Raw genomic sequence first — 16,627 nt, 5'->3', positions numbered from 1 at the left:
TAAGAGAACAGGGTGACTGAAGACTGGCAGAATTCTGAATATCGCAGCCTATTACATCGAGCTCACTTTCTGCTTGTATTTTGGAAATGCCCTAAAAAAACCAACAAAACTCCAAACAAAACAAACGCATACAACTTGAATACAAATGGATTTCAACTAGCCGACCTGTGGAGAAAATTCTGTCTGTGCTTGCCCTTCATTCCTTAGAGATTGCTCATTTCTTCCCCCTTCGGGGATTCGCGGCGAGACGCCCGTGGCTGCCCACCCCCTGGAGACCTTTGGATCGGTTTGAGTTGTGACCCCCTGTGCGGACTGAAGAGAGCGTGGAGAGCGCTGTCTAGGGCCTGGGCAGTGAGAGACTGATAGGAAAGGCTGATCATCCACACATCCCATTCGCTGGCTGACCAGGGCGGTCCGCGGCCATCCTTTTTAGCAAAGAGCAAACGAATGAGCAGGGATCCTGACCGATCTCTCCTGTGCAGCTTCCAGTTACGTATTTCCCGAGACAGACACAACCGCGTCTTAGTAATTGCCTGTCCTTTCTTCCGCTCTAAGTTCGCCCTGCAGTTGGAGCTAGAAAAGTCGAAGAGAGAAAGTCTTGGAGACAGAGGGACCAAGAGATTATTTCGTTTCTCTGGGCTTTCTGCAGCGGGCGCGGGGACTGGGAGGATGAAACCTAGGACCTTCAGTACAATGCAAAACAAAAACAAAAACCGGCGGTGCTGAGCGAGGAGGACCAGGCAGGACCACACCAGGTCGGCGGGGGACGCAGAGAGCAGGGCCTTGCATGAAGGGGAGGTCGCCAACCCGGCCCCAAAGTCTGAGCGCCCATCCTGCGCCCGGCTGCGGGGCGTTCTCTCGGCAGGAAACCCTCCGATGCCAAGCTCGGCGGGCGCCGGCGGCCGTGCGACCCGGCGGCGCGGCCCGGGCGCCTGTCCCTTTAAGGGGCCGGTCTCAGGGCCCCGCCGGCCCAGACGCCGGGACGTGCCGGGGCCGCCCCGCCCCGAAGCCGCCCGTTTCCTGCCGGGCGGCGCGACGGCACCTGAGCGACTGCGGCGGCGGCGGCGGCGGCGGCGGCGCCTCGGAGCGGGCGGGCGGGCCGGGCTGCAGTGCTGCGGGCGGCCGTCGCGCCTCCGTCTCCTTCAGGGGCCGCACGGCGCCGCGCCGGCTGCGCAGGGTGAGGGCGAGCAGGCCGCGCCGGGCCCGGGCGCCGGCCGCGGGCGAGGGCGGCGCTGGCCGCGGGGTTCCGGGGCGGGCTGGGGGCGCGGCCGCGGGGCCGGGACGCCGCCCGCCCGCCCGCTAGGCCTCCGGTCGGGACCCAGCCGGGCAGCCCTCGGGGGCGGCCTTGGCGGGCCGCCGGGTCCCGAGCCGCCTCGGCCGCGGCGCCTCGCAGGGCGGCGGAGGACGCCCCCAGGGCCGCCTCCCGAGGGCGAGGGCGAGGGCGGCGGGCGGGCCCCGGGGTGACCGGGACGCCTATTTTTAGCCGGGCCCGAGGGCCCCCGGGAGGAAAGGCGGGTTCCCGGCGCCGGGGCCGCTGGGCTGAGGGAGCATGCCTTCGGCGGCGTCCCTGGGCCCGAGCTGGGCCACGCTTGCGCCATGCTGGAATTCCAGCCCCCGCCGCGCCCTCCGGGTACTTGGGGGCCCAGCGCGGCGGCGCCCCCTCCCTGCGGCCGGAGCCGGGGCGGTTGGGGCTGGGAGAGAGTTTCTGGAAATCCGCGGACCCGCACTTGGGACGGGCGAAGTTCTCCCTTCCTGTCCCCGAGGGGTGTGTCTTCTTCGCCGCCCCCTCCCCCCTCGAGTTCCAACAATGAGATGGTGGGTGGTGGGGGATCGCCGCGGAAACCGGCGTCGCTCGCCGGCCCGCCGGCACCCCGCTCCTCGGGCGGCGTGTGCCGCCCGCACGTTGGGCAGGAGAGGGGCCTGCGTGCGGGCAGCCGGAGCCCCCCGTGCGGCTGCAGCCAGCACTCGGTTCGCGAGTTGGAAACATGCCTTGTAGGAGGGGAGGGGGGGACCTCTTGTAAGTTCCTGAGTGCAGTCGGGCCTGTGTCGGAACCGGGGCTCCTTAGCAGCTATTTGAATCAGCTCTACTTCAAAAAGAGCTATTGGTCAGAGGGACACAAGTCGTTGGGCTCTGGGGTTTGTTTTTTTTTTGGGGGGGGGGGGATGCTTTGTGGCAAGTCTTGAGAAAGCCACATAGGCAGCCAACGAAACGACACATCGGGAGTATAGGATGCATAGACTTGGAAGTTTGGATAAATTAGGTTAGACTCGATCTCCTGACTTCACTACAGGCAACCGGCTACAGTGTCTCCAGTTTGGCTTGCAGCAGTTGCTGATAGATCCGCTCTTTCCAGGGAAAACCACCGAGTCCTCTTGAGTTTGCCTGTGTTTTGGATAGATATGCGTGCAGTTGACATATTTGATGTATTTCCTGAGAAAGCTTGCTTTTCTTCTTTCGTTCAAGGACCTAACGCGAAATAACTGGGCTCCTTGTTGGCTGGTTGTGAGAAGACATGTTAGGCTTGGCCTTTTCCATTTTGCATTGTCAGAGAAACTCGTAGTAATTTCTCAGTGATCGGAGTGCTTAGTAAATGAGGTGTGTTCTACTTAAGCGGACTTTGTCTTTCTGACAGACATTTAAAAACCGGAAAGGCAGCAAGGCTAAATGAAATTCTTTCTTAAATTTGTTAGCCATGTCAACACACAAGTTAAAAAACCCCAAACCAAACCCACAGTCAATGGAGTTGATGCTGACTCATAGCGACCCTGTAGGGCAGGGTAGAACTGTCCTTAGGCGTTTCTGAGGCTGTAAATCTTTATGGGAGTAGAAAGCGCTGACTTTCACTTGCAGAGCAAAAGAATACAGAATATTATTGAACCTTCCTTTAAGAGGCTCATGGACAACATTATGAAGAGCCATTATTTTACAGTTTTGCTACCCGTTTAGTTTTGTGTGTATTCTCCCTTAATCCACTATGCTCTTCTGCATAATAGCTAATCTTCACTCAGCATCTCACTTGGAGCCTCCTCGAGTGCTAGGATCTGCTGTGGAAGGAGCCCTGGCGGTATAGTGGAAAATGCCTAGGTTTAAAAGCGAAAGGTGCTGATTCAAAACCACCAGCACTCCAGGAGAAAGGGGTGGCAGTCTGCTTCTGTAGAAATTGCAGCTTGAGAAATCTCCGGAGACAGTGTCCTATAGACTCACAATGAGTCGGGATTGATGTGAGTGCAGTGGGTTAATTGGTCGTCTGCTTTTTGTAGGCAAATCAGATAACATGTTATATATGAGACAGTAGGGCTTTTCTGAAGGCCTGAAAGCCAAAACCACCCAACCCAAATTTACTGTCTTCAGGTGGGCTCTGACGCAGAGTGACCCTAAAGGACAGTAGGCCTGCCTCTGGGTTTCTGAGACTGTAAACTTTTATGGGAGCAGAAAGCCACAGGGAACGTTTTTTTTGAGGTTATAAGTTCTTATCTCAAATTTTACTTTATATCAAAGAAGTAGCTTTAATAGCAGACTCATAATATTTCTTTAAGCAAATGAAGCTTTAATTCAAAAGATCTCCCAGTACTTTGTAAAAATGTGAAATTATTAATAAACTTAATGGTTCCAGCAACATTTTAGGCTTCTTAGGAATTTGACCTAATGTGTAATAAAAGAAGGGCAGGAAAACTCTGCTTTATAAGAATATTTAAATACATGAGGATAACCTCTTAAAAGCACATGTTTTGCCATTTCATGTTCTTAGTAACTTTGACGATAAATCCAGAGTACCTTCAGAGGCTAGAAGGAAGGAACTATTTCTCTGGAAATGACATTGAGGATCAATCTTATACTTACAGAGATTGGAGTTTCTTTGCTTCCTCTTTCATTTTGTGGGAACATGAATTTGGGTGTTCTGATCTTAAAAGTGTAATGGGTGTGCAAATCCCAGGGAAACACTGATGTAGTTAAGAACATGAGCAGTTTTCTCCTGCAATCAGAAGCTAAACAGAAAGCCTTAGTGTCATGAACTAAGATGTTTGGTTAACTTAACCACCTGTGCCTGAGACTGTGGGTGGGTGGTGGGTGGGAATAGTTTATAACTGTGTACCAGGGCAATGCATTGATGTTTTAAGTATATTTTCTGCCTTTGAGAGCAATGCCAGTGTAAGTTATTTAGGCTTTTTCTTTTTTTAATGGTATAGGCTTTGAATTGGGTTTATGTTGAAATAGGCAAAATGTACTTTTACTAGTAAGAATGGTTTTTAGTAGGGATTCAGAGAAAATAGTAGTAAGGTAGGAAATGCATAATTATTCCTCGGAGATAGGGTGGTTCTGGTTCTAGCTCACCCTAATAAAGCAAATGCCATAAAAGTAGCCACCCTTTAAAAATTTCTCTCTGTGCTTATAACAATTGGGATTGAATTCATGCCAGTGAGTTTGGTTTTTAAGTTATGCTTATCTTACATGATGATACCGCAGTGTATTTAAGGGGTCCTGCTGGCACAGTGGGTTAAGTAACAGGCTGCAAACTGCAAAGCTGGTGGTTCAAAATCACCAGCTGCTCTGTGGGAAAAAGATGAGGCTGTCTGCTCCCATAAAGATATAGTCTTGGGAACCCCAATAAGCAGGTTTTCTCTGTCCTATAAACCTAAAAAATCAAACTTGCCATCATCAAATCAATTCTGACTCATAGTAACCCTATAGCATAGAGTAAAACTGCCACGAACCTTTAGTTTGTAAAAAATGCAGTATCTGAAGTACAATGAAATGCCTTGCTCATTTCATTGAACTATTTCAGCTGTTGGACTCTACTAACTTGCAACTATATGTGAAATTTGGTTTCAGCAAAGTGGTTTGTACTTGCATGCTCCGCCTTCCGAGATGTGATTTTGTGTTTCTCTCCTCTTCACTGATTGCTTTCCTCATTTTCTCTTTATGACTGGTCCTTTCTGCCTAGAGCTGAAGTGTCCAGTTAATTTTCTTTCTCCACTCCCCTGGTGATCTCATCCAGGCTCAGGACTTTGAAGATCTAGATGCTGAAGGTGCCCATATTTACAGCTTCAGCCCAGATGCCCCTTCTGCACGCCATACAGTCTGTTTGAAACGGTCACTGGGATGTGCAGTAGTCAACTTGGAGCAAACTTGGATATTAATTTTTTTTTTGGATATTAATTTTTAAACCTGCCTCTGGTGCAGCCTCTTAACTCATTTCTTCTGATGGTAGTTTGCATCTACTATTCAGGCCACGTTTTGTTGGAGTCATCCTGACTTACTCATCCACACTTGGCATTCTTGGCTTGGCCGAATCTTGAAAATACACGGAATCCTATCTCAAATCGTCTCCACTGCCCAGAAGCCATTCTCATCTCCTTTCTCAACCCCAGCTGCCATCTAGTTGATTCTGACTCATCACTCTTACATGGATGTCTGTAGTTAGCCTCTTCACTGGCTTTCCTGCTTCTGCCCTAGCTTCTAGCGGTCTTAAACACAGCAACCAGATCACACCACTTACAGAAATTCGGCAGTGACTTCCTATTCTGCAGAGTAAAAACCAGTCTCTATGGCTTTTGATGTCTTGCAGAATATGGGGGCTCATCCTTGTCTTCCCTCAGATGACTTCTCATACTTAGCTACTAAGGAGCCTTGGTGTGGTGTAGGGTTTTGCAAAGTCAGCAGTTCGAATCCACCAGTGAGTTGGCTCCATGGGAGCGACGTTAGGCTTTCTGCGCTTGTTGAGATTTACAGCCTCAGAAACCCAAAGGGGGCAGTTCTGTGTCCTGTATGTCCATTTTAAAACTTAAAAGCATTCACATTTACGTTTGTTTACTTACCTTTTGGTTTGAACCAAACTTTTTTTTTGTAAGAGGATTTTCTTCACACACTGTACCCTAATAAAAATACTATTTAATATTTAATTTCAGTTTATTTAAAGTGGGATTAAAAGCCTTTCTTGCCAGGTTCTTTTAGAGACTGAGGAATATATCTAAGTGTAGATTTTTCCTAAGTAGTTTCAATCCTTCTTCAAGGCTTTCTGAAACATTTAGCTTAGTTTTCATAGAAATAGAAATTCTTTTAACTGTATTCTCATATTTAATAGATTTATAGAAATTAACAAATATTGCTAATAGTAGAATGCTGGACAGAAACATTTAATTTCTGTGGTCACCAGTGTCTGTTTTTCCAAGGAGCATGACAGGGACCACTGAGGCCCTGCAGGGTAGCACTCATACTGAAAAGACTTCCAAGGGGTCCCAGGAGCAGAGCTGCTTGCTGTATTGGGGAAGAACGTCATTTTCCTGTATTTCTTTATTTGGCTCTGAGGAACCATCTATTATCAAAATTTGTATGATTTTCAGGAATTTTGTTGTCTGTTAAGAGACCTGTTGTTTTGTACTCTTATTGGAACATTTCATATGAATTAAGTTACCAAGGAAACAGTCTAGTCTGGCGCTGATAGGCTGGAATCCACTAGTTATCCCTTACAGCACATGGGATAATTACAGCGGGTCACAAGATAGAGCAGTCTCACAGTACTGGAATTGTCACGTGCCTACCTGATATGTATTTTTTTGGGGGGGGGGGCCCACAATGCAATCCATAGCAATACGAGGTGGCAGGAAATGTGAACTCTTTGTGGGTAAAGTCAAAGTATTGCTACCTGAATTCTAGTGCATACATTCATTGGTTCATTCCAAACAAAATGTGCTTACACAGTCTGTGATCAGGAGATGGCTGTAGATCAGTTCTCTTTGTAATACACTTAGTCTTACAAAACTCCACAACCAAATCCCCGCCATGGAGTTGGTTCCAAGTCATCCCAACTCTGGGTTCCCAAGTCTTTACTGGCATGCTGATGGGCGTAGCAGCCAGACACACACCCCATTACTCTGCCAGGGCTCCTTTAGTCTCATCAGGATGCCTTCACATAAGGTCCGCTCTGAAGTTTGGCTTCTGAGGGCATCTGCTAGGCCAGTTATGTTCAAGGCAGGTTATCTCACAGGGTGATTCTGTTTTGTGGACATTCCCAACAGTGTAATTTTGATAATTTTTCTTGAATACAAGACTATCCCAGGAGCTCCTTTAAAGAGGTTTCAGTAAAATAGAAAACTGCATTGGTGAGCACTGAGCAAACTTTCCCTGTTACTACAGTGCACCTTTTCATTCTTTGAGGACAGCAAAGGCTGTATTTTCTTGGGAAACCGGGCCCCCAACCCCTACAACCCTGATCTTGCCTTTTCAAAAGTCCTTTTGTTCTCAAAACTAAATGGGAGCCTCTTGAGGATGCCAAAGCCATTGTTTTGACATGGTATAAATGAAAGAGCATGACATTTGGGCTGGCTAGAGCTACAGATGGAAACACTGCTTACCGACTTGTGTGGACCCCATGGAGGATACGTTGAGAAACAATAGCTTTACATTTTGATATTTTTGTTTACTATACTTTCCCTACAATTTTGTAACAATACTTGTTGATTTAGCCTTGTATTCTGATAATCTGTGTGAATGGAATTCTTAGATCCCTTTGAATAAAGGAGTGAATAACCTGATTGAAGAGAATTGGGGATCATTGTTTGCTTTACTTGTTTGCTCTTTTCTCTGCCCTTAGCATGACTCATGGAGTGGTGTTGGGGATGCCACTTACAGGGACTCCGAGAATATTACAGCTTCAGGGCTACTCTTGGGAAAGCGAAACTTTAGAATACAGACTTCAACCAAATATTGCTGTGCTTAGAAAGAATGTTGTTGGTTGGTGATTTCAGTGTCCAGTGTGAAATCTGCACATAAATAAATAATTTAGTGATGGCTCATGTTTAGATCCAGTTAGCTTTCACATCAACTTGGCCAAGCTGAGCTCTACGCTGACAGCTCCCTGCGTTTATTCTGAATGCTATGTTGTAGAACATTGAAGGCATTTTCTCATATTGTCAGAGCTATACTGGTGGAATTCATTGAGTACTTGTGTCCTACACTTGCCTGATTTTTTTTGGAAGTTGTATTCCCTTAAAATGTGTCTGATAATTTTACCTAATCATCATTACCTGGATGTGTGAAGTGACTAATACTATTTTTGTAGAGTGAAAATTTCAAGCTAGTGGTATTTTTGGTGCTTTTATTTTGGGGTATAGTTTCATGTGGATTGCTTGTGGCTAGTACTCCATTGTTGATGAGCGGGAAATCATTTCTTAAATGACTGCAGTTTTAATCGAAGTTTAAATTGGATCCTTTGAGAAAATGGTCTTAGTTTCCCCTCCTCATGAATGCTTCCCTTCCCATCTCCCCACCCCTCCATCCCCCAAACTGCATTTGATTTTAACTTGGAGGCAACAGTTAAAATATACACTTAAGATTAGCTTTGAAATTTTACATAAAATGCCATCCATTCAATTATCTTGTCTAATGGAAGTAGGAAGAGAAAGAGTTCATAATTATAATTAGTTGCAAAATGAAGCAAATTGAATTTTTGTCTACTCTTCTAAGATTATATGCTTAGCAAGAATAGGTGAGTTACTCTGTCTTATATCCTTTCAGTTTTGTGTAACCTTCGTTAAGCAAAAAGCCACTGCTTTAAAATAACAGTGCTTTGGGTAAAGCTTTAGCTATTCTTGGTTACTGTGTTTTATGATGCCTTAAGACAGATTTACGCAGTCAAGAAAAGTTTGAGTATTTTCTGTTTAAAAAGTATTTAGAAATTTTTAATTTAGAAGTAAATGTCTTAGTTTTCTTTTTGGGAAAATTTGGTCTAAAGTATAACTTTCTAGAGGTATTCAGTTATAAGTTTTTGAAATAATTTTTTTGTATAATTGCAGTTGTATAAGTTTAAGAAACTAAAACTAAACTCACTGCTGCTGAGTCAGTTTTGACTTGTTGTACTTGGTTGCTTTTCTGTTGAACATGTATTGCGTTCCACTTAATTGTCACGTTAATTGTTTTGCTACTTGGTGGGACAAATACTTGTTCAATGATGTACAAAACTGTGTACATACAATTTAAAGATTAAATCTATGTGTATCTGTACTGAATACCTATGTACCTTTTATTCAACTTGACATTTTTTACAAACTTAAAATTAAGTCCACATAAAATCATAATAAAATGATAAAAGAATAAAAATTAAGTGTAAGATAGGGAGTAAAGACCAGCCCTACACCCAGTTCCGGAACCCAAGCATTAATCTGTTTGATTCCTTCACGTGCTTCTACTTGTTGGGAAGCAGTCACTGTCGTGTTAACCTTCTTTAGCTGGGTCCCATCTTGTATCCTCCTAGTGGGCTAGGGTTGTTAGGACTTGGGATCGACTCTGCAACACACTAGCAGCACCAGCAGCAAACAGTATCTGTATCTTGACTTTTGTTGTTGTTTCTTATTGGAACACTTAATAAGATCTGTGCCTGTGAGTTTTATTTGCAATTTCCTTTTCTCCTCAACTTTATGGTCCTGATATCCTTCCATTTTGTACATAGCTTTCATTTATGTTTACAAACACCGTCATCTGGTTGATTCTGACCCACAGCAATCATATATAAGTGCTGTGTTCAGGTAGACTAGGGAAACAAATCCAGGGAGACTCGTGTATAAGAGAGAGCTTTATAAATAAGAACAATTGAATATTGAGAAAACATCCCAGCCCAGTCCAGATCAAGCCCATAAGTCCAATATTAGGCCATATGTCTGATACCAATCTATAAATTCCTCTTCAGACTTATGAAACACATGTAGTGAGTCAATGCAGGAAGATCACAGGCCAGTGGGTGGAATGTCTAGTGGATCCAGTGGCGTAGAAACATCTCTGTCCTGGTTGTGGGTCTCTACCTGGCTCCTCCTGCTCCAGGGCTCTGGCCACATCAGCTTAGCTCCATCAGGCTCATTGTCAGTAATGTCTCACAGGAAGTGAGTCTGTGTCCTTCCTCCAGCGAGCTATTTGTTCTCCTTAGCGCCTCCAAATGAGGTCATCAAGCTGTGACCTGATTGACAGGCTAAACTCCACCCCCTCACTCTTAATCTCAAATTGAAAACAGATTATGTAAAGATCACAAGTGTTGAAATGCTAATGGTAATGTTGGTGGTTCAAACCCAACAGCCACTCTGGAAGAAAGATGAGGTTATCTTCTCCCCCTAATGGCAATGTTGGTGGTTCAAACCCAACAGCAGCTCTTGAAGAAAGATGAGGTTATCTTCTCCCCTAATGATGAACAGCCTCAGAAAGCTTGTCTCGACTGGCTGTGTGTAGGAATCGACTCAATGGCAGTGGATAGCATGGAATAGAACTTTTTTATATGGTTGCTGAGATGGTAAACTGCAGAATCAGACAGCTACCTCTTTCTCCTGCAAGCAACACAGGTGAGTTAACTGTCAGCCTTCTGGTTAGCAGCACAGTGCTTAATCCACTGTGCTGCCAGGGCTCCTTGTACTTTGATTACTTTATGACATTTCATTTTGTGGATATTTTACAGTTTATAGTCTGCTGATTGGCATTTGGGTTTCCAGTGTTGAGTTTATTGTCAGCAGTATTGGATTGAAGACCTTGTAGAGGTCTATGGGTGCATTTGTGCAAGTTTCTCTGGGATAACGTTAAAACTTTTCGTTAGCACTCAATGGGAAATACATTGTATATTATGGCCCAGTTCATACTCAAAAAGCATTTTTTGAAGTATAAAACGAGTGGCTGTTGAGTCAGTGCAGATGTTTGGCAACTCCATGTAGAAATGTGTGGCTTGACTTATCAGGGATTAACTTTTTGGAAGTAGATTGCTGGGCCTTTGAGGGCCTCTAGGTGGACATGAACTGCCAACCTTATGTTATGGTTCCTGGCCAAGCTTATCCACTGTTTGTACCACCCAGCAACTGCCAGTCTTCCTTAGATGTGGTAGTACTGTTCCATTGAAAACAAAAATGCTAGCTCAAACCTATAAAGTTGATTTTGGCTACTCACTAATGAGTTTTGAGACTTGCGGTTTGAATATATGTTTTAGAGGAGTACAATTTCTGGATTGTAGTTTGCAGATGATGCCAGAGTGTTTCCCAGAGTGAGCGTACCAGCATCCACTCTTACATGTCTTGTGATGGCTGCATGTTCTTGCTCATCTGTGATCTTGGCAAAAGTGGAAGTGAGCTTCCTGGATATACATGGATAAAGGAGCTGCATTTCTTTAATTACTCTGTAATTTAATTACAGAGAGCAGCGTTTCAGGTGTTGGCTGGCCACTTCGGTCTCCATTTCTGTGGAATGGCTGCTCATTTTTGTTCCATTGTTTGCCTTTTTGCTGGGTAGGATTCTAGATATGTTCTGATAGTAACTCTCTGTGATGATGTATCAGTGTCTTCTTGCACTTCATGGCTTGTCCTCTCATTTTATTAAGAAGCTTTCATGAATAAGTCTCAATGTAGTTGAAGTTATCAGTATTTTCCTTTTATGATTTCTACTTTGTGTCTTAAGAAATGCTCCTTCAAGCTTATGAAGATAATCTTGCAAGTTGCCTTTTGACTGGTTTATTTTGCCTTTCACAATTCTTACCCTAGGATTGAGTTTTGGTTTTTCCTTTTTAAAAATTACTTATTTTTTTGTTCCTTTTTAATGCTACAATTTTACTTTCTCCAAAATTCCATGGCTGTGTATTATTTCAGGGTTTTTTTTAACAGACTAAAAAGTGTGAATTTAGTAGATTGGAATAATTCTTTGAGTTATTTTATGTGTTGTCCACATTTTGCTTTTAGAGTCATAAGTAAATAATTATGTACTGTTGTTACAAGGGTGGGCTCCTCCACGTGCCCCATTGTAAGAGATGGTAAACCTTATTCAGTGATAGTAGTGTTTGTCTACAGTTCTTAAAGTTGTTACATATTTGTGATGTGCTTTTTCTTCACATAGCAATTCTTTGTGCTTGATAATCATTTATCTTATCATCAATGTAAATGGTTATCTTGATTAACTGGTTATCCTTTCACCAGTTACAGAGCCGAGGAGCCCTGGTGGCATAGTGCTTATAAGTTGGGCTGCTAACTGCAAGGTGTTCTGTGGAAGAAAGAGGTTTCGACTCCTGAAGAGTTCACAGTCTAAGAAACCCATAGGGGCAATTCTCCCCTGCCCATATGGGGTCACTGTGATTTGCAATCGATGTGGTGACATTGCGTTTGAGTCTTCTTTTTTGAGTTCTGTAGGTGTAGATGAACTTCTGTATATATGCATATTTGGTACTCAAAGTGTAATTATAATCTGAGGAGTCAGAAAGTCAGATCTTCAGTTTTGAGAAACCCTCAGCTCTTTAAATATTGCTTCTGTTATTTTATTTATGTTATTTCTCGTACTGTAGCCCTCTGTTGAAATCATTATCATTTGTGTCTTTTAACAATCTATTTTTCTTTTTCTATGTCTCATACTAGGTTAATTTGATATTGACAGTTTATTAATTATTTTACTCCAGTCTAGATTTGATTCATCTATGGAGTTTGTATGCCAGTAACTATATTTCCACTTCTTAGATTTTTAGTTACTTTTTCACAACTACTTGTGTGTTTCAGTTCTTTCTGTTTTTGTTTCTTAAACTTTGCTTCATGACATCATCGTCTCAAATTTGAACATCTTTATTAGATGTCATCTAGTCATCTGGGTAAAAGTCTGGGAAAAATGAATCCATGTTTTTATTAGTGATTTGTTTTTGCTCAGCATTAGATTTCTTCCAATGGTTTGTGTTACTGGCTTGTTAGGTTCATTTTGAGTGGAGGAACTTTATCTTTCCAGTACTCAATCCCCTCCCCCCTTATCAATTATTGGTATTTTATTCTTTTAGCTACTTCTACTTGACTTGCTAGATTACTGGTCACAAACTAGATCTGTTCTGGAAACAGTATAAGAAAGAAAGAGAGAGAGAGAGAGCGAGAGAGAGAGAAAGAAAGTTTATAACATATAATCATTCATTTAAAGGAGAGGGAGATGAGAGTAGAAAGATTGGATATAACAATGGACAGTGAAAGATACAAAATAATAATAATATATAATTGATCAAAGGTTCACGAGAGTGGGAGGGAAGGGGAAAAAGAGGAGCTGATACCCCTTGGTATCAGCTTAAGTAGAAAGAAAATGTTTTGGAAATGATCATGGCAACAAATGTACAAATATGCTTGATACAATTGTTGTACAGAATATTATAAGAGCTGTAAGAGCTCCCAGTAAAATGATTTTAAAGAAAGGGGGATTTCAATGAAAAAAAATGACGTTTTCTTACTGGGGAGAAAAGTATAGGGCAGAGAGCACAGAAGTAGAATCTGTACTTCCTAATTACCTCTTTCCTTAGACTTCACTTTCCTATGTCGTTGTTAAGTACCATCAAGATAGTTCTTGCCTGGTACTGTGCTGTCCTCACGTTTGTTCCTGTGTCAGAGCCCGTTGCAACCATGATGTCAATCCGTCTCCTTGAGGGCCTTCCTCTTTTTCACTGCCCTCGTACTTTACTAAACTTGAGTCCTCCAGGGACTGGTCTCCTAACAACATGTCAAAGTATGTGAGATGAATTCTCACCATCCTTGCCTCTGCCGCACTTCTTCCAACAGTTTGTCCTTTCCGCAGTTGCATGCTAGAGTCAGTGTTCTCAGCACCACAATTCAAGTGCGCTGGCTTTTCTTCAGTCCTCTTTATTCCGTGTCTAACTTTCACATACATAGGAGGCACTGGAAAATAGCACGGTCTGACTCAGGCGTACCTTAGACCTCAGAGTACATCCTCACTTCCTCCCCCCCACTACCAGGATCCGAATTCTACCTTGTAAGTCTGGATAGAGCAGAGGTTGTACACTGGTGCATATAGGAGCTGGAGACAAAGGGAATCCAGGGTGGATGATCCCTTCAGGACCAGGGGTGTGAGGGGCGATACTGGGAGGGTAGAGGGTGAGTGGGTTGGAAAGGGGGAACTTATTACAAGGATCTACATGCGACCTCCTCCCTGGGGGACGGACAACAGAAAAGGGGGTGAAGGGAGACGCCGGATAGGGCAAGATATGACAAAATAATGATCTATAAATTATCAAGGGCTCATGAGGGAGGGGGAGCGGGGAGGGAGGGGAAAAAAAAGAAGACTTGATGCAAAGGGCTTAAGTGGAGAGCAAATGCTTTGAAAATGATTAGGGCAAAGAATGTACAGATGTGCTTTATACAATTGATGTATGTATATGTATGGATTGTGATGAGTTGTACGAGCCCCTAATAAAATGTTTAAAAAAAAAGAAAGAAAAAAAAGTACATCCTTGATTTTTATTACTTTAAAGAGGGCTGTGCAGCAGATATACTTAATGCAAATCATCTTTTGATCTATTGATAGCTGCTTCAGTGAGCAGTGATTGTGGCTCCAAGTAAGACAAAACCCATGTCAACTTCAGCCTTTTCTCCGTGTATCATGATGTTACTTGTTGGTCCACTGGTGAGGATTTTGGTCTTTACATTGAGTTGTAATCCAAATTGAAGGCTGTAGACCTTGATCTTTAGCAAGTGCTTCAAGTCTTCCTTGCTTTCAGCAAACAAGGTTGTGCCATCTGCACATTGCAGGCTTTTACTAAGGCTTCCTCCAATCCTGATGCCACTATCTTCTTCATGATTATTTGTTCATCATATAGATTGAATATCTATGGTGAGATGACACAACCTTGATGTATACCTTTCCTGAATTTAATCCTTGTACTATTCATACAACTGCCTCTTGATCCATGTACCAGTTCATGAGCATTCTCAGTATTAACCATAGCTCAATATTCTCAGTATTTTCCATAGCTTGTTATGATCCATACAGTTGAACACCTTGGCATTATCAGTAAAACACAAATATCTTTCTCGTGTGCTCTGCTTTTAGCCAACATTCATCTGGTACCAACAATGATATATCCCTTGTTTCACATCCTTTTCTGACTCTGACCTGCTCCTCTTGCCACTCCCTGTCAATGCAGTCGTTGTTGGATGATCTTCAGTAAAATTTCACTTGCATGTGATATCAATTGTACCGTTCTATAGTTTGAGCATTCTGTTGGGTCATCTTTAGACTTTAGAGCTTTGTAAATTTACAAGGAGCTGATTATCCTTTGGACTGTCAACTGCAAGGTCAACAGTTCAAAACCATGATATGCTCTAAGGGAGAAAGATGGTACTTTTTTTTCTCCCAGTAGTTTTATTGAGATAAAATGCACATATCATACATGTATAAAGTTTAGTCATTTTAAAAGAATTGTATTACATCATCAGAATCATTTCTAATGAATCTGCCCGCCTCCTGTATTATCTGCTAATTCCTATCAATCTCTCCCTCATCCCTGATAAGCTTTTGCATAGGTTATTGCTGTGCTTCATAAACTGGGGAACATACTTATGCCAAAAGCAACAACAAAGAAAAAAGAACAAAAACTGCATATATATTTTAAAAGAGAAAAAAAAAAAGACCATAGGGCAGGCGGTATAAAAATAAGCCAGAGAAAACCTCTGTTGGAAACCAGGGAGACTATTTAAACCTAGAACAAATCCAGAATGAGTCAAGAGGGAGATCAACTGACTAGGTATCTTACTATACTGTAGCTCCATCCACCATAATCAAGTTTACAACATGCCTGATAGTAAGGCTATTCAAGTTCAACTGTGGTCAGAGGGGATCTGCCAAAACATTAATCTGAATAGGGACTCTGCAGATAGATATTGGGCTCCCACTGCCCTCCATAGCCTTTTACAAATTTGGATGTTCACTATTCCAGCTCATACTTTTCTCCATCATATTTGGATTTTGTTCTTTGTCACTGTGGGATCATACAGACTGATGTGCTTCTTCAACGTGGACTTAGTTGATGCTTGTTTGAATAAAAGCCTTTAAGACCCCAGACCCTATTCTTTTTAAAAAATCATTTTATTGGGGGCTTGTACAACTCATCACCATCCATCCATCCATCCATCCATCCATCCATCCATCCATCCTTCCACATCTGTACATTTATTGTGTTCCTTTTCAAAACATTTTCTTTCTACTTGAGCCCTTGACAGCAGCTTCTCATTTTTTGACACTATTCTCAATGGTAGCTGGGCACCATCTGCTTTCTTCACCCCACTTTGCTGTAGCACTCTTATCTCCTGTATCTTCAGCTATCTCTTCGTGATGGCGAGAATGGAGCAGGTCCATCTCATAAAAATGAACTGTTCTTAGATTGGGACGAATTAAGTCAGAATCCATTCATGTTCCCACAGATTATGTATGACTCTGGTTTACTCTAGTGTTCTAATTACTTTATAACAAAGAAAATCACTACCATATATACTCGAGTATAAGGTGACCCAAATATCAGCTGAGGCACCTAATTTTGCCACAAAAACTGCATTAAAAATGTGCTGGAAAAACTCGGTGGTTTGTACGGGCCTCGTGGAGCAACGATAGCGCGTCTGACTCCAAATAAAAAACTCGGTGGTCATTCCCCTAGGACATAAAGTAATTGTATTAATAGCATCAATAATTTATCCAATTGCTTATAATTTAAGATACTGTTGAGAAAAGGAGGTTATACAAGTATAGCCCAGCTTTGAACTGGAATCCATGAGTTGCTTTGTACAGATTGAATTCTTAAATAATTGATCTCTGTTTACAATGACAATAGGGGTTGGTGCTGAGAGAAAATTTCCAGTAGCATTC

The 16,627-nt window shown here is 43.0% G+C and overlaps 1 protein-coding gene across 6 annotated transcripts in view; it reads left to right on the top strand.

Annotated features, from left to right (window-relative positions):
* Positions 1-554: 554 nt before the first annotated feature.
* KTN1 (kinectin 1) overlaps positions 555-16,627 on the top strand; it is a 115,736-nt gene continuing 99,663 nt past the window's right edge. For 4 of the 6 annotated variants that reach the window (XM_075530939.1, XM_075530938.1, XM_075530937.1 and 1 more), the window contains exon 1: positions 1,033-1,177. The gene's annotated coding sequence lies outside the window, so the exon portion shown is untranslated. Of the gene's footprint in view, positions 756-1,032; positions 1,178-1,745; positions 1,766-16,627 lie in introns of those variants that run through there. The other 2 variants (XM_075530935.1, XM_075530936.1) reach the window with 2 other exon arrangements.

This window comes from Tenrec ecaudatus, chromosome 14 (assembly GCF_050624435.1).
Source record: "Tenrec ecaudatus isolate mTenEca1 chromosome 14, mTenEca1.hap1, whole genome shotgun sequence".
Classification (NCBI taxonomy): Eukaryota; Metazoa; Chordata; class Mammalia; order Afrosoricida; family Tenrecidae; genus Tenrec; species Tenrec ecaudatus.
Note: the sequence above shows the minus strand (reverse complement) of the source record. Positions and strands in the feature narration are given on the sequence as shown.